The following is a 12,863-nucleotide window of genomic DNA, read 5'->3' on the forward strand; positions in this document are numbered from 1 at the left end:
TCTCTCTCTCTCTCTCTCGACACGGCGAGGCCCTGTCACTATGGAAATAGGTTGAAAAAGGACGCAGAGTTTACATGGACAGGGCTACAGAGCATATATTTTGAGAGGAGAAAACTGCTCTGGCAGTTTTCTCCAGGTTTTGCTATTTCCGGATAGGGCTCTGTAGTTTGGAGATTCCTAAGAGTCTTGGGTGGGATGGAATCTCCAACCCTGTGTGACCAGGTACACCCCCTATTCATGGGTCCAGCCCCTTTCGGGTAACGGGCTCATGAATTACATCGGCCGGTGTGTTTTTTTAAAGGGGGTGGGGGGGTTGGGGTGGCGGGTACACTGTTTGCTGCCCCCCCAAAAAAAATTACCGCCAGCCGACACTGCTGTCCACCCTGTTGTAGACTGTAGCCCGTGGAAAGGGGATTCTATGCCGAGGGAATGGGAAAGCCTTGCCAGCTATGAGAGTCTGGGAGACTGAGAAAGCCAGTAAATCCAGGGGGCTGGAGGGAAGTCTGTTGGGAGCAAGCAGAGGTACTGCTGACAAGAGAGCCAGGTGGCTTGGTATGTTTTTCATTTATGTGAGCTAAAAGAAGTTGAAACCCCTGCATGGGAATCCTGGATGGACTTTTTTGTGTTGTTTTTTCCCTTTTAATAAAATTGGGCTACCAGGCCCTTAGCAATAATGCCTGGGGGACATGGACTCACTGCACAAAAATAGCATCTACCATCGAGCTAAATACCCCTAATATCACTATATATATATACACACATTATATTGTCAAAAGTATTGAGATGCCTACATTTACACGTTCATGAACTATAATGGTATCCCAGTCTTAGTCCGTAGGGTTCAATATTGAGTTGGCCCACCCTTTGCAGCTATAAAGGCTTCAACTCTTCTGGGAAGGCTGTCCACAAGGTTTAGGAGTGTGTCTGTACAGAGAGGTACAGTGACGGCCGCATAAAGTTACTGTACCCCAATGGTTGCCCTGACCTTGCAAGTCTACTGACACCTCTGACACCCTGGGTTCAGACATTTCAGCAATAATAAACAAAGAAATATAGATGCAGACACAGAATAGATCACAGTAAACCAAATGAGTTTTAATTAGGGTTTTGCCGTAAATAGAATCAACAGAAAATGGATCAAATAAGAGAAATAAAGTTATTGTTATACTCTTATGCCCTGTACACATGGTCAGACTTTCCGACGGAAAATGTGCGATCGGAGCTTGTTGTCGGAAATTTCGACCGTGTGTCGGCTTTATCAGACTTTTTCCATCGGAATTTCCGACACAAAGTTTGAGAGCTGGTTCTAAAATTTCCTGACAACAAAATCCGTTTGCGTAAATTCCGATCGTGTGTAGACAATTCCGATGCACAAAGTGCCATGCATGCTCAGAATCAAGCAGAAGAGCAGCACTAGCCATTGAACTTAATTTTTCTCGGCTAGTTGTACGTGTTGTACGTCACTGCGTTCTTGACGTTCAGAATTTCCGACCAACTTTGTGTGTCCGTGTGTATGCAAGTCAAGTTTAAGCCAACATCCGTCGGAAAAAATCCGATGGATATTGTTGTTGGAATATGCGATCGTGTGTACAGGGCATTTGTGTAAATATGCAAATGAATTGTCAACTAAAGCTCCTTGGGGAGCAATGAATCAGCAAGTTTAACCCCTTCCCGTCGAGTGTATGCAGATGTGTGGCCTCGGCTTTCGGGGGTTATACCCGAATGCCTGCAGCTGCGGACATCATCCCAGGTACTGTTTTTTTAGAGCCGGCGATCGGCTTTCCAGGGATAACAACCAATGCGGCTAAAAGCCACTCGGCTGTTATACCGGAGGAGCGGGAGGGGACGTCCCCCCTCCCGCTGCCTCCCTCCGCTCTTACCGGGCCTCCCATTCCACCGGGAGGCCCGATCAACAATCCGCCGCCTCTGGCGGCTAGGGACAGACTGGAATGAAGCCGTAAGCGGCTTTGTTCCAGTCTCCTAATTGTAAACACGGAAGCGACGTCATGAAGTCACTTCCCATTTACTCGGCTGTCAATGGTGCCGGTTTTAAAAAAAAATACAGTATTCAGAATCACTGAAAATGGCTATCTGAATACTTTGAAGTGCAAAGGAGGAATCGGGGGTCTTTTAGACCCCCGATCCCACCATAAAGAGTACCTATCACCACCTATTACTGTCACAAGGGATGTTTACATCAATTTTTTTTTTAAACACAATTTATTAATATAAATATAAATAAAACAAATAATAAATCAAATCACACATGTGAGGTATCGCCGCGATTGTCAGAGCGAGAGCAATAATTCTAGCAGTAGACCTCCTCTGTAACTCTAACCTGGTAACCGTAAAAAAAATGTAAAGCATCGCCTATGGAGATTTTTAGGTACCGTAGTTTGTCGCCATTCCACGAGTGCGTGCAATTATAAAGCGTGATATGTTTGGTATCTTTTTACTCGGTGTAACATCATCTTTCACATTATACAAAAAAATTGGGCTAACTTTACTGTTTTTTTTTTTTTAATTCATGAAAGTGTCCCTTTTCCCAAAAAGTTGCGTTTAAAACACCGCTGCACAAATACCGTGTGACATAAAATGCAACAATCGCCATTTTATTCTCTAGATTCTCTGCTAAAAATATATATATGTTTGGGGGCTCTAAGTAATTTTCTAGCAAAAAATACGGATTTTAACTTGTTAACACCAAATGTCAAAAATAGGCTTAGTCATGAAAGGGTTAACCAATCAAGGTCTATGGTTGTAGGCCAGAAAAGGGTAGGAGAATGACCAATCTGGAGTCAGGCTACTCCCTTTAACCTCCTGATGCCTCAGCCCCCTTTAACCACTTGCTTACTGGGAGGGGTTAAGTCCTGGGAAAAAAAGTGTGGGAACTCACCCAAGAATCCCGCCCCCCACCTCAAAAATAAAAAAGTGTGTGTGTGTAAGTGTGTATATATATATATATATATATATATATATATATATATATATATATATATATATATATATATTATATATATATATATATATATATATATATATATATATAATATATATATATATACAGTGGAACCTCGGACTACCAGCATAATCCGTTCCAGGAGTATGCTCGTAATCCAAAGTACTCGCATACTCATTTGTCCCTCATTTTGATCTGATCTATATAGTTGTATATAAAATGCACTTTTTATCTATCAAAAAATGTTTCCCAGTGCTAAACCTTTCATCTGATTTCTAAATGGCTGCATTTGTAAATTCCAGAAGCCAATATAAAGGAATAGTAGTGGTAAAAAAAGCACTTGTGGGTTTAACCAATCTTGTTTTTTTTTGTACAATTCTCCTTTAAGGGGGCGTGGCAGGAGGTGTGTCCTATGCCTGCATACTTTTGCTGATAGGTGTCCCTCATTCTCATCTCAAAAAGTTGGGAGGTATGCATAGTGTCAGAGGCGGAGTGGCAATGGAGGACTGTGTCTTTGTCCCGACTCCCGAATGAATGGAAGCAAGCAAAATTTATTGATGGGCACTGGTAGGCTGCATTTGATGAGCGCTGGTGAGGCTGCATTTGATAGGCGCTGGTGAGGCTGCATTTGATAGGCGCTGGTGAGGCTGCATTTGATGGGCGCTGGTGAGGCTGCATTTGATGGGCGCTGGTGAGGCTGCATTTGATGGGCGCTGGTGAGGCTGCATTTGATGGGCGCTGGTGAGGCTGCATTTGCTGGGCCTTTTCCTTTAAAAAGGTGTGATATACATGGGCGGTGCAAAGGGGGTGTGGTTAAGGGTGGAGCCAAGGGGGGGGCGGCAAAATGAGGTTTCGCCTAGGGTGTCAAAAATCCTTGCACCAGCCCTGTGTAGATATCTGTGACCACACTGGATTATTCTGCAGTGTGTGCCCCAGACAGCAGGCACCTTGACTCTTCCATCCATGCAGGCAGCCCATGCCTCTCTCTCTTTCTCTCTCTGACAGGAAAAGATGCCCCGCCCCTCCCCCCAGCAGCTGTGTCCTCTGTGCAGAGCACTCACTGCAAGCACGGGGGTAAAGAGGGGAAAAAGGGGAAAGAAGCTATCTGCTGTAAGAGCCTCTACATTTCACCAAGGGAGGCACACTCTTCCCAGGAGCCCGACCTGAAAACATCCAGGGGACAAACAGCAAACAAGCAGGACTGCATAGAGCTATGCACAGCCCGCACTTCCTCTCGGCTCTCTTCTCCTCGCTCCCAGGGCTAAGCTGACAGATTGCGCTGTCACTAATCCTGCCAGTGGGCGGCGGAGTCCATCACCCACTTCCGACTCCCAGCCAGGACGCAGCTGCTAATGGGAACAACTTTACTGTTGTGCAAAAAGTAAAGGAACATCGTTCCCATGCGTTCCCGCTGGACTCGAGCCCTGCTTACTGGGCACTTAAACCCCCTTCCGTCCCAGACCAATTTTTAGCTTTCAGCGCTGTTACACTTTGAATGACAATTGCGCGGTCATGCAACACTGTACCCAAATTACATTTTTATAATTTTTTCCCCACAAATAGAGCTTTCTTTTGGTGGTATTTAATCACTGTTGGGTTTTTTATTTTTTGTTAAAAAAAAAAACAAAAAAGACAGACATTTTGGAAAAAACAAAACAAAACAGTTTTATATTTTGTTATAAAATTTTGCAAACGGGTAATCTTTCTCCTTCATTGATGTGCGCTGATGAGGCTGCACTAATAAGGCAGCACTGATGGACACTGATAGGTCACACTAGTGGGCACTGATGGGCGGCACTGAAGGGCACTGATAGGTGGCACTGATGGGTGGCAGCCAATGTCACTGGGTGGCAGTGATGGGCACTGCTAGGTGGCACTAATGATGAGGCCCTGATGGGCACTGATTGGCACAACTGGTGGGCATTGATAGGTGACACTGGTGGGCATTGATTGGCGGCACTGATATGCACTGGCAGGTGGCACTGACAGGCGGCACTGGTGGGTACAGATGAGTTGGCTGTGGCTCTTTCCTCTTCAGGACCGATGTCCCTTTCACAGAAGCCGGTGATCAGCTTTTGTTTCTCCTGTGAGCGTGAGGAGAAAAAAAATTATTACCGATCTTCTGTTTACAACACGTGATCAGCTGTCATTGGCTGACAGCTGATCACGTGGTAAAGGGCCCATTACTCTGATCTGTGATCAGCCGAGTCTCATTGACCCGCAGGGGGCTCGCAGGCAGCTTGTGCAATGTGGTTCTACGCTGTAGCCCCCATCCGGCTATAGCGCGGATGCGAGGAGGTTAACACAAACACTTAACACAGCTTGGCAGGTTGTATCTAGAGTCTATGGGGCTGATTTACGAAAGCCGTGCACCATCAGTAGAAGCACACGGTGAGGCGTAATGCACATGTTCATATTTATGAAACGGTGCGCCGGGAACAGAGAGCAAATCCCCATTTACTATAGCAATCTCAACACACGGGAGAATGCAATCTGTGCCCCACTATGGACATGGTGCACAGCATCTTCAATTCAATATTAACAGAAGATGGAGGTGCCAATATTATGGGGTGATGTGAGGAAGTTTAGTAACAACTGCCCAAGTAACAAATATGCCCAAAATAGAATGAGAAAGTAACTTTTTCAGAGTAAGCCTACTGTGCCTGCAAGTACGTTTAGAACTGCGTGAGATCAATGACTGCACATGTGCAAGTGGCTCTTGCGCTCGTTCAAATGTGTTTGTTCACTGAGCGGCCAAAATCTTAGTAAATGTCAAGCAATGTAAATGCAATTGCTTGGGTTAAATGGGCGCACCTCTAAACTTGTCTTTTTTTTTAATGCTGGTTCCTTTATGTCTTTTTTAAGGAGATTTGCACACAGGTCATGTTAGCATGTAAAATGGCCAATATGTGACATGCACCTTGTTAAAATTATGTGTAGCACTAACTCTCGGTGGAGCTGCTGGTTTAAGCGGGCTTGTTACCTGCACTCTCAATCTCTCTGTTTCACCGGCACCGGGGTTCCGTTGAGTTTACCTCTGGACGATATAAGCACCAACACTCGAATACGTTTTCAATGCTTTATTGAACCAAGTAACGAAGGAAGTAGCAGGAAAGAGTCAGGACGAAAGCTGCAGGGAAGCTCAAATACCTTTCTTTAGGATTCTTGAGAACATCCTTCACAGTTGAATAGTGTAATTGGATGCGATCCCCTAATGGGACATAATCTTTGCTCGCCTGGATAGGCCTCTCTCACTTGCCTAGCAGCCAGCACGAACAAAAGTCTCTGCCACAGACTTGCTTGAAATAAACCCGTACGATCCTCTGCCACAGGATGTATTGGTTTTGCAGTGAATGTCAGACACAGTACTTGGACCTCTAAGCCAACCCGGCAGTACTATGCTGTGAAACTACTTTAGGATACATCCTCCAACCGAGTCACCAGGCCCCTCTCCAGACCAGCACTCTGCATGATCCTTCCATGATGGGTCCTTCCCTGAGGTCTTCTCGGTTGTCCAGCTTCTTCACTCTGGATAGACAGCTCAGGACCATTCCTTGGCTGCTGTGGTAGGCCCCAGACAGGCTTCTGGGCCCACCCACGCGCCGCAGCGACGCGGGCCTCCGGAACGGAGGACCACGAGGTGGTACTCTAACGCATACCTGTCGGCCAGGAGGGCCAGCAGGTGGCTGTAAAACGAACCCTAAAACATGGCGTCTGTCCCATAAATACCCTCTCCCAGAATGCAACTCGGAGAACCACCTCCACCGAGTTGTCTCCGGGACAGAGGAGCACCCATACGCTTCGACACGTTGCCTTTCCAACACCAGCTAATGGTAACAACGACACCCACCGGCTCAGTGTGGAACTACACGCAACTCAGCCAAGCTGGAACAGAGGCAAATCTAACTTCCTCTAACGAGCAATTCACTAAATGTACCTATCAGATGGTAGATCATAAATCTACCAGCGCTATATATGTAAAAAGACTCCTGCAACTCTAGCTCCTCCTAAATGGGCATTTAACCTTAACCCTCTAATGCATATGATTTCTTTGGGATAACTTTTGCTTTTAGAGGGGAACTCCACACTCCATTCTCAAAAGGCTGTGAGCTGCCTTCACGTATCCAAACCATATCCTTTTTCAGAGCATACAACAGGTCCAGCTAGGAAAGGCTATTTTTTGTTTTGTGTTACAATCTTGCAGCTGCAATGTAGATCTTTAACTTTTTTCTAAAACCGTATAAGCAGCATTTTGGATACATACTGCAGAGTAAGCCCCCCCCCCCCTCCAAGTTACTAGCTTTTAAGCAATTTTGCATTTTTAAAGGCACTTCTCCTTGTTTCATTTTTGGGGTTGTCCAAATTGGTGACATTGATATACAGTGGGGACGGAAAGTATTCAGACCCCCTTAAATTTTTCACTCTTTGTTATATTGCAGCCATTTGCTAAAATCATTTAAGTTCATTTTTTTCCCTCATTAATGTACACACAGCACCCCATATTGACAGAAAAACACATAATTGTTGACATTTTTGCAGATTTATTAAAAAAGAAAAACTGAAATATCACATGGTCCTAAGTATTCAGACCCTTTGCTCAGTATTTAATAGAAGCACCCTTTTGATCTAATACAGCCATGAGTCTTTTTGGGAAAGATGCAACACGTTTTCCACACCAGGATTTGGGGATCCTCTGCCATTCCTCCTTGCAGATCCTCTCCAGTTCTGTCAGGTTGGATGGTAAACGTTGGTGGACAGCCATTTTTAGGTCTCTCCAGAGATGCTCAATTGGGTTTAAGTCAGGGCTCTGGCTGGGCCATTCAAGAACAGTCACAGAGTTGTTGTGAAGTCACTCCTTCGTTATTTTAGCTGTGTGCTTAGGGTCATTGTCTTGTTGGAAGGTAAACCTTCGGCCCAGTCTGAGGTCCTGAGCACTCTGGAGAAGGTTTTTGTCCAGGATATCCCTGCACTTGGCCGCATTCAGCTTTCCCTCGATTGCAACCAGTCGTCCTGTCCCTGCAGCTGAAAAACACCCCCACAGCATGATGCTGCCACCACCATGCTTTACTGTTGGGACTGTATTGGACAGGTGATGAGCAGTGCCTGGTTTTCTCCACACATACCGCTTAGAATTAAGGCCAAAAAGTTCTATCTTGGTCTCATCAGACCAGAGAATTTTATTTCTCACCATCTTGGAGTCCTTCAGGTGTTTTTTTAGCAAACTCTATGCGGGCTTTCATGTGTCTTGCACTGAGGAGAGGCTTCCGTCGGGCCACTTTGCCATAAAGCCCTGACTGGTGGAGGGCTGCAGTGATGGTTAACTTTCTATAACTTTCTCCCATCTCCTGACTACATCTCTGGAGCTCAGCCACAGTGATCTTTGGGTTCTTCTTTACCTCTCTCACCAGGCTCTTCTCCCCCGATAGCTCAGTTTGGCCAGACGGCCAGCTCTAGGAAGGGTTCTGGTCATCCCAAACGTCTTCCATTTAAGGATTATGGAGGCCATTGCGCTCTTAGGAACCTTAAGTGCAGCAGACATTTATTTGTAACCTTGGCCAGATCTGTGCCTTGACTCAATTCTGTCTCTGAGCTCTTCAGGCAGTTCCTTTGACCTCATGATTCTCATTTGCTCTGACATGCACTGTGAGCTGTAAGGTCTTATATAGAAAGGTGTGTGTCTTTCCTAATCAAGTCCAATTCAGTATAATCAAATACAGCTGGACTCAAATGAAGGCGTAGAACCATCTCAAGGATGATCAGAAGAAATGGACAGCACCTGAGTTAAGTATATGAGTGTCATAACAAAGGGTCTGAATATTTAGGACCATGTCATATTTAAGTTTTTCTTTTTTAATAAATCTGCAAAAATGTCAACAATTCTGTGTTTTTCTGTCAATATGGGGTGCTGTGTGTACATTAATGAGGGAAAAAAATGAACTTAAATGATTTTAGCAAATGGCTGCAATATAACAAAGAGTGAAAAATTTAAGGGGGTCTGAATACTTTCCGTCCCCACTGTATGTCCCTCAGGGTGGGACCTGGGCCCCCATACCCATTTTAAGGCCAATAACTAGAAGATAAGCCAGCCAAGTGGGGACTAGCAAAATTCACAAGTCAGTTCCCATAGACTGCACTGGTATTTGTTGTATAACTTTTGCCCATGTTAGGCTCTTTGTTTGCCCCCCTGGACCAGGGGTGTTTGTCCCATCTGTAATTTTGTAGAATGCTGGATGATGTGCTTAATTTTGGACAGGGGGGTGGCTTATTTTGTGCTAGCTGCATTTGGGTTGGTCTGGGCATGCTCAGGGACTTTGATTTTATCCTGTGCCTTTTGGTGTGTGAAATGCATTTGGGTTGATCTGGGCATGCTCAGGGACTTTGATTTTTTTTTCCAGCTTTTTCTGTGTGAACAGCACTTGGATGTTTCTGGGCATGCTCAGAGAGTGTGTTTTTTGGGTTAGTAATTTAAGGACATCCTTAACAGGTGTACCCACTCTGAAGTTCAGTCTCTACACTGGATGAACTTGCATTTTGAGCTGAGTTGAAACTTAATATAGTGCAGTCTTACCCCGAAGGGTCCCTACGCGCATAGCAAAGATCCTGGAAAGAGAGGGCCCAGGGACCAGAAGCAGCACAGAGCGGCAGAAGGGTAGAAGAGAGAGTGAAAAGCCAAGTCTTCAGTAACCTGCTGTGTTTCATGGACTGTGCATGTGTTTTCAATTGCCTCATTAGCACACAAACCTATGTTATATAAAGCTTGCAGATAGCATTCTTTGCCTTGCCCAGAAAAGAGGCAAGATTGTGTGTTCTGCCGAGAAAGGTCCCCCGTCGGATAGTATCCGCCCTGTACTGCGCAGGCGGAGGACAAAGGAGATGCCAAAAGTCTCCAAACATGAACAGCTGTTCATCAGCTGTACACGGCAACTGCGTGTGGCACTACATTGTGCCACACGCTCCCGCACGCTCCCAATGCTTGTGCAACTCTGCAAGGGGTGGGTGTAGGGGCGGATGCATACAGAGGAGGCCGCATGATGGGCAGAGATTATACGATGGGGATGGAATTCTCAGAAGTGTAGTTTATTGAGAAAACCACCCCCAACTTATCAGCCCATCATTGTAAAATACGGCCTCTTCTGTAGCCCTTACATGCTTCTCAATAATACATCCTCCCCCTTGAGAAATCCACCCCCATCATATGAGCTTTGCCCATCATGTGGCATCTTCTGTTCATGTTCGGAGACTTTTGGCGTCTCCTTTGTCCTCGGTATTGCGCAAGCACTGCGCTTGCGCAGTACAGGGTGGACACTATCCGACGGGGGACCTTTCTTGACAGGACACCGGCAAGAGAGTACATTTGGGTCTCCTTATAGAGTCTGTAACACATGTATTTTCTCTTTGTATTTTGTTTGCTATGTATTTGCAAAACATATGTGATTTAGAGCAAGTTTTTTTTACTTTGGTTTATTGTATTTTTTTGGGTGGGGGGATATTTTTCCCTGAAATATTTTTGATGTTGTCAATGTGTGTCGTTTGTAGGTTGTCTCACTTTGATTTAATTGTCTGTGCTGCATTATTTTGCAAAATCTTACTCAAGATGTTGTGACTAGGGATGAGCTTCGTGTTCGAGTCGAACCCATGTTCGACTCGAACATCGGCTGTTCGAGCGTTCGTCGAATTCCGAAAGTTATGGGCCGTTCGTGCCAAATTCGTGTGGCGCGTCACGGCCCATAATTCACTGCGGCATCGCAGTGCATTGCTTGCTGATGATTGGCCAAGCATGCACTATGACCCGCATGTTTGGTCAATCACAGCGTCGTCGGTAGACAGAGCTGTAATTGGCCAAAGCCAGGGTGGCTTTGGCCAATTATGGCTCAGGGGGTTTAGAACACGCCCCACACTATATAAGGCTGCCTGCACGGCGGCCCTGTGTAGTGTGTGTTCCGGCCTTGAGATACATAGATAGACAGAGAGACAGTGTCATTTCATTTGAGTTAGCTAGATTAGGCAGGACAATCAGTGAGTTAGCTGCACTTACAGTGTATTGTGTATATATATGCATCCCAGGTGTTGAATATATATATATATATATATATATATATATATATATATATATATATATATATATATACACATATACACTGTATTCAGTTTAGCTAGATCTGTTCCTGTTATCTTCCTACTGACAGGCAGGCTTGTCTTGTTACAGTATTTACAGCTACCTGAAGAAAATTGCTGGTGTTCTTTTGATCCTATTAGTACCACAGTCAGGCAGCTAGACTATTTACAGTTAGTGTAGTGCGTCCTGCTCACAGTGTTCAGCTAAAACTACAAGTTAGTGTAGTGAGACCTCTGCACAGTGTTCAGCTAAAGCTACAAGTTAGTGTAGTACGTCCTGCTCACAGTGTTCAGCTAAAACTACAAGTTAGTGTAATGTGTCCTGCTCACAGTGTTCAGCTAAAACTACAAGTTAGTGTAGTGAGACCTCTGCACAGTGTTCAGCTAAAGCTACAAGTTAGTGTAATGTGTCCTGCTCACAGTGTTCAGCTAAAACTACAAGTTAGTGTAGTGAGACCTCTGCACAGTGTTCAGCTAAAGCTACAAGTTAGTGTAATGTGTCCTGCTCACAGTGTTCAGCTAAAACTACAAGTTAGTGTGGTGCGTCCTCCTCACAGTGTTCAGCTAAACCTACAAGTTTTTTTTGCGAGCTCTGCACAGTGTTCATCTAAAGCTACAAGTTAGTGAAGTGCGTCCTGCTCACAGTGTTCAGCTAAAACTACAAGTTAGTGTAGTGAGACCTCTGCACAGTGTTCATCTAAAGCTACAAGTTAGTGTAGTGCGTCCTGCTCACAGTGTTCAGCTAAAACTACAAGTTAGTGTAGTGAGACCTCTGCACCGTGTTCATCTAAAACTACAAGTTAGTGTAGTGCGTCCCGCTCACAGTGTTCAGCTAAAACTACAAGTTAGTGTAGTGAGACCTCTGCACAGTGTTCATCTAAAGCTGCAAGTTAGTGTAGTGCGTCCTGCTCACAGTGTTCAGCTAAAACTACAAGTTAGTGTAGTGAGACCTCTGCACAGTGTTCATCTAAAACTACAAGTTAGTGTAGTGCGTCCTGCTCACAGTGTTCAGCTAAAACTACAAGTTAGTGTAGTGAGACCTCTGCACAGTGTTCATCTAAAACTACAAGTTAGTGTAGTGCGTCCTGCTCACAGTGTTCAGCTAAAAACTACAAGTTAGTGTAGTGAGACCTCTGCACAGTGTTCATCTAAAGCTACAAGTTAGTGTAGTGTGTCCTGCTCACAGTGTTCAGCTAAAACTACAAGTTATTGTGGTGCGTCCTCCTCACAGTGTTCAGCTAAACCTACAAGTTATTTTTTTGCGAGCTCTGCACAGTGTTCATCTAAAGCCACAAGTTACTGTAGTGCGTCCTGCTCACAGAGTTCATCTAAAACTACAAGTTAGTGTAGTGCGTCCTGCTCACAGTGTTCAGCTAAAACTACAAGTTAGTGTAGTGAGACCTCTGCACAGTGTTCATCTAAAGCTACAAATTAGTGTAGTGCGTCCTGCTCACAGTGTTCAGCTAAAACTACAAGTTAGTGTGGTGCGTCCTCCACACAGTGTTCAGCTAAACCTACAAGTTATTTTTTTGCGAGCTCTGTACAGTGTTCAGCTAAAGCTACTTGTAGAAGGTTGGTGGTGTTTTCCTGATCCTATCATTACCGCAGGCAGCTAAATAAGCTGCAAGTTATTTTTTGGCGAGCTCTGCACAGTGTTCACCTAAAGCTACCTGTAGAAGGTTGGTGGTGTTTTCCTGATCCTATCACTACCGCAGGCACCTAAAAAAGCTACAAGTTAGTTTTTTGCAAGCTCTGCACAGTGTTCAGCTAAAGCTACCTGTAGAAGGTT

At 44.9% G+C, this 12,863-nt stretch overlaps 1 protein-coding gene across 2 annotated transcripts in view; it reads right to left on the reverse strand.

The window, feature by feature from the left end:
• Positions 1-12,863, reverse strand: part of LOC141148554 (uncharacterized) — a 456,462-nt gene that overhangs the window by 107,746 nt on the left and 335,853 nt on the right. The window lies entirely within an intron of this gene.

This window comes from Aquarana catesbeiana, linkage group LG06, assembly GCF_042186555.1.
Source record: "Aquarana catesbeiana isolate 2022-GZ linkage group LG06, ASM4218655v1, whole genome shotgun sequence".
NCBI lineage: Eukaryota > Metazoa > Chordata > Amphibia > Anura > Ranidae > Aquarana > Aquarana catesbeiana.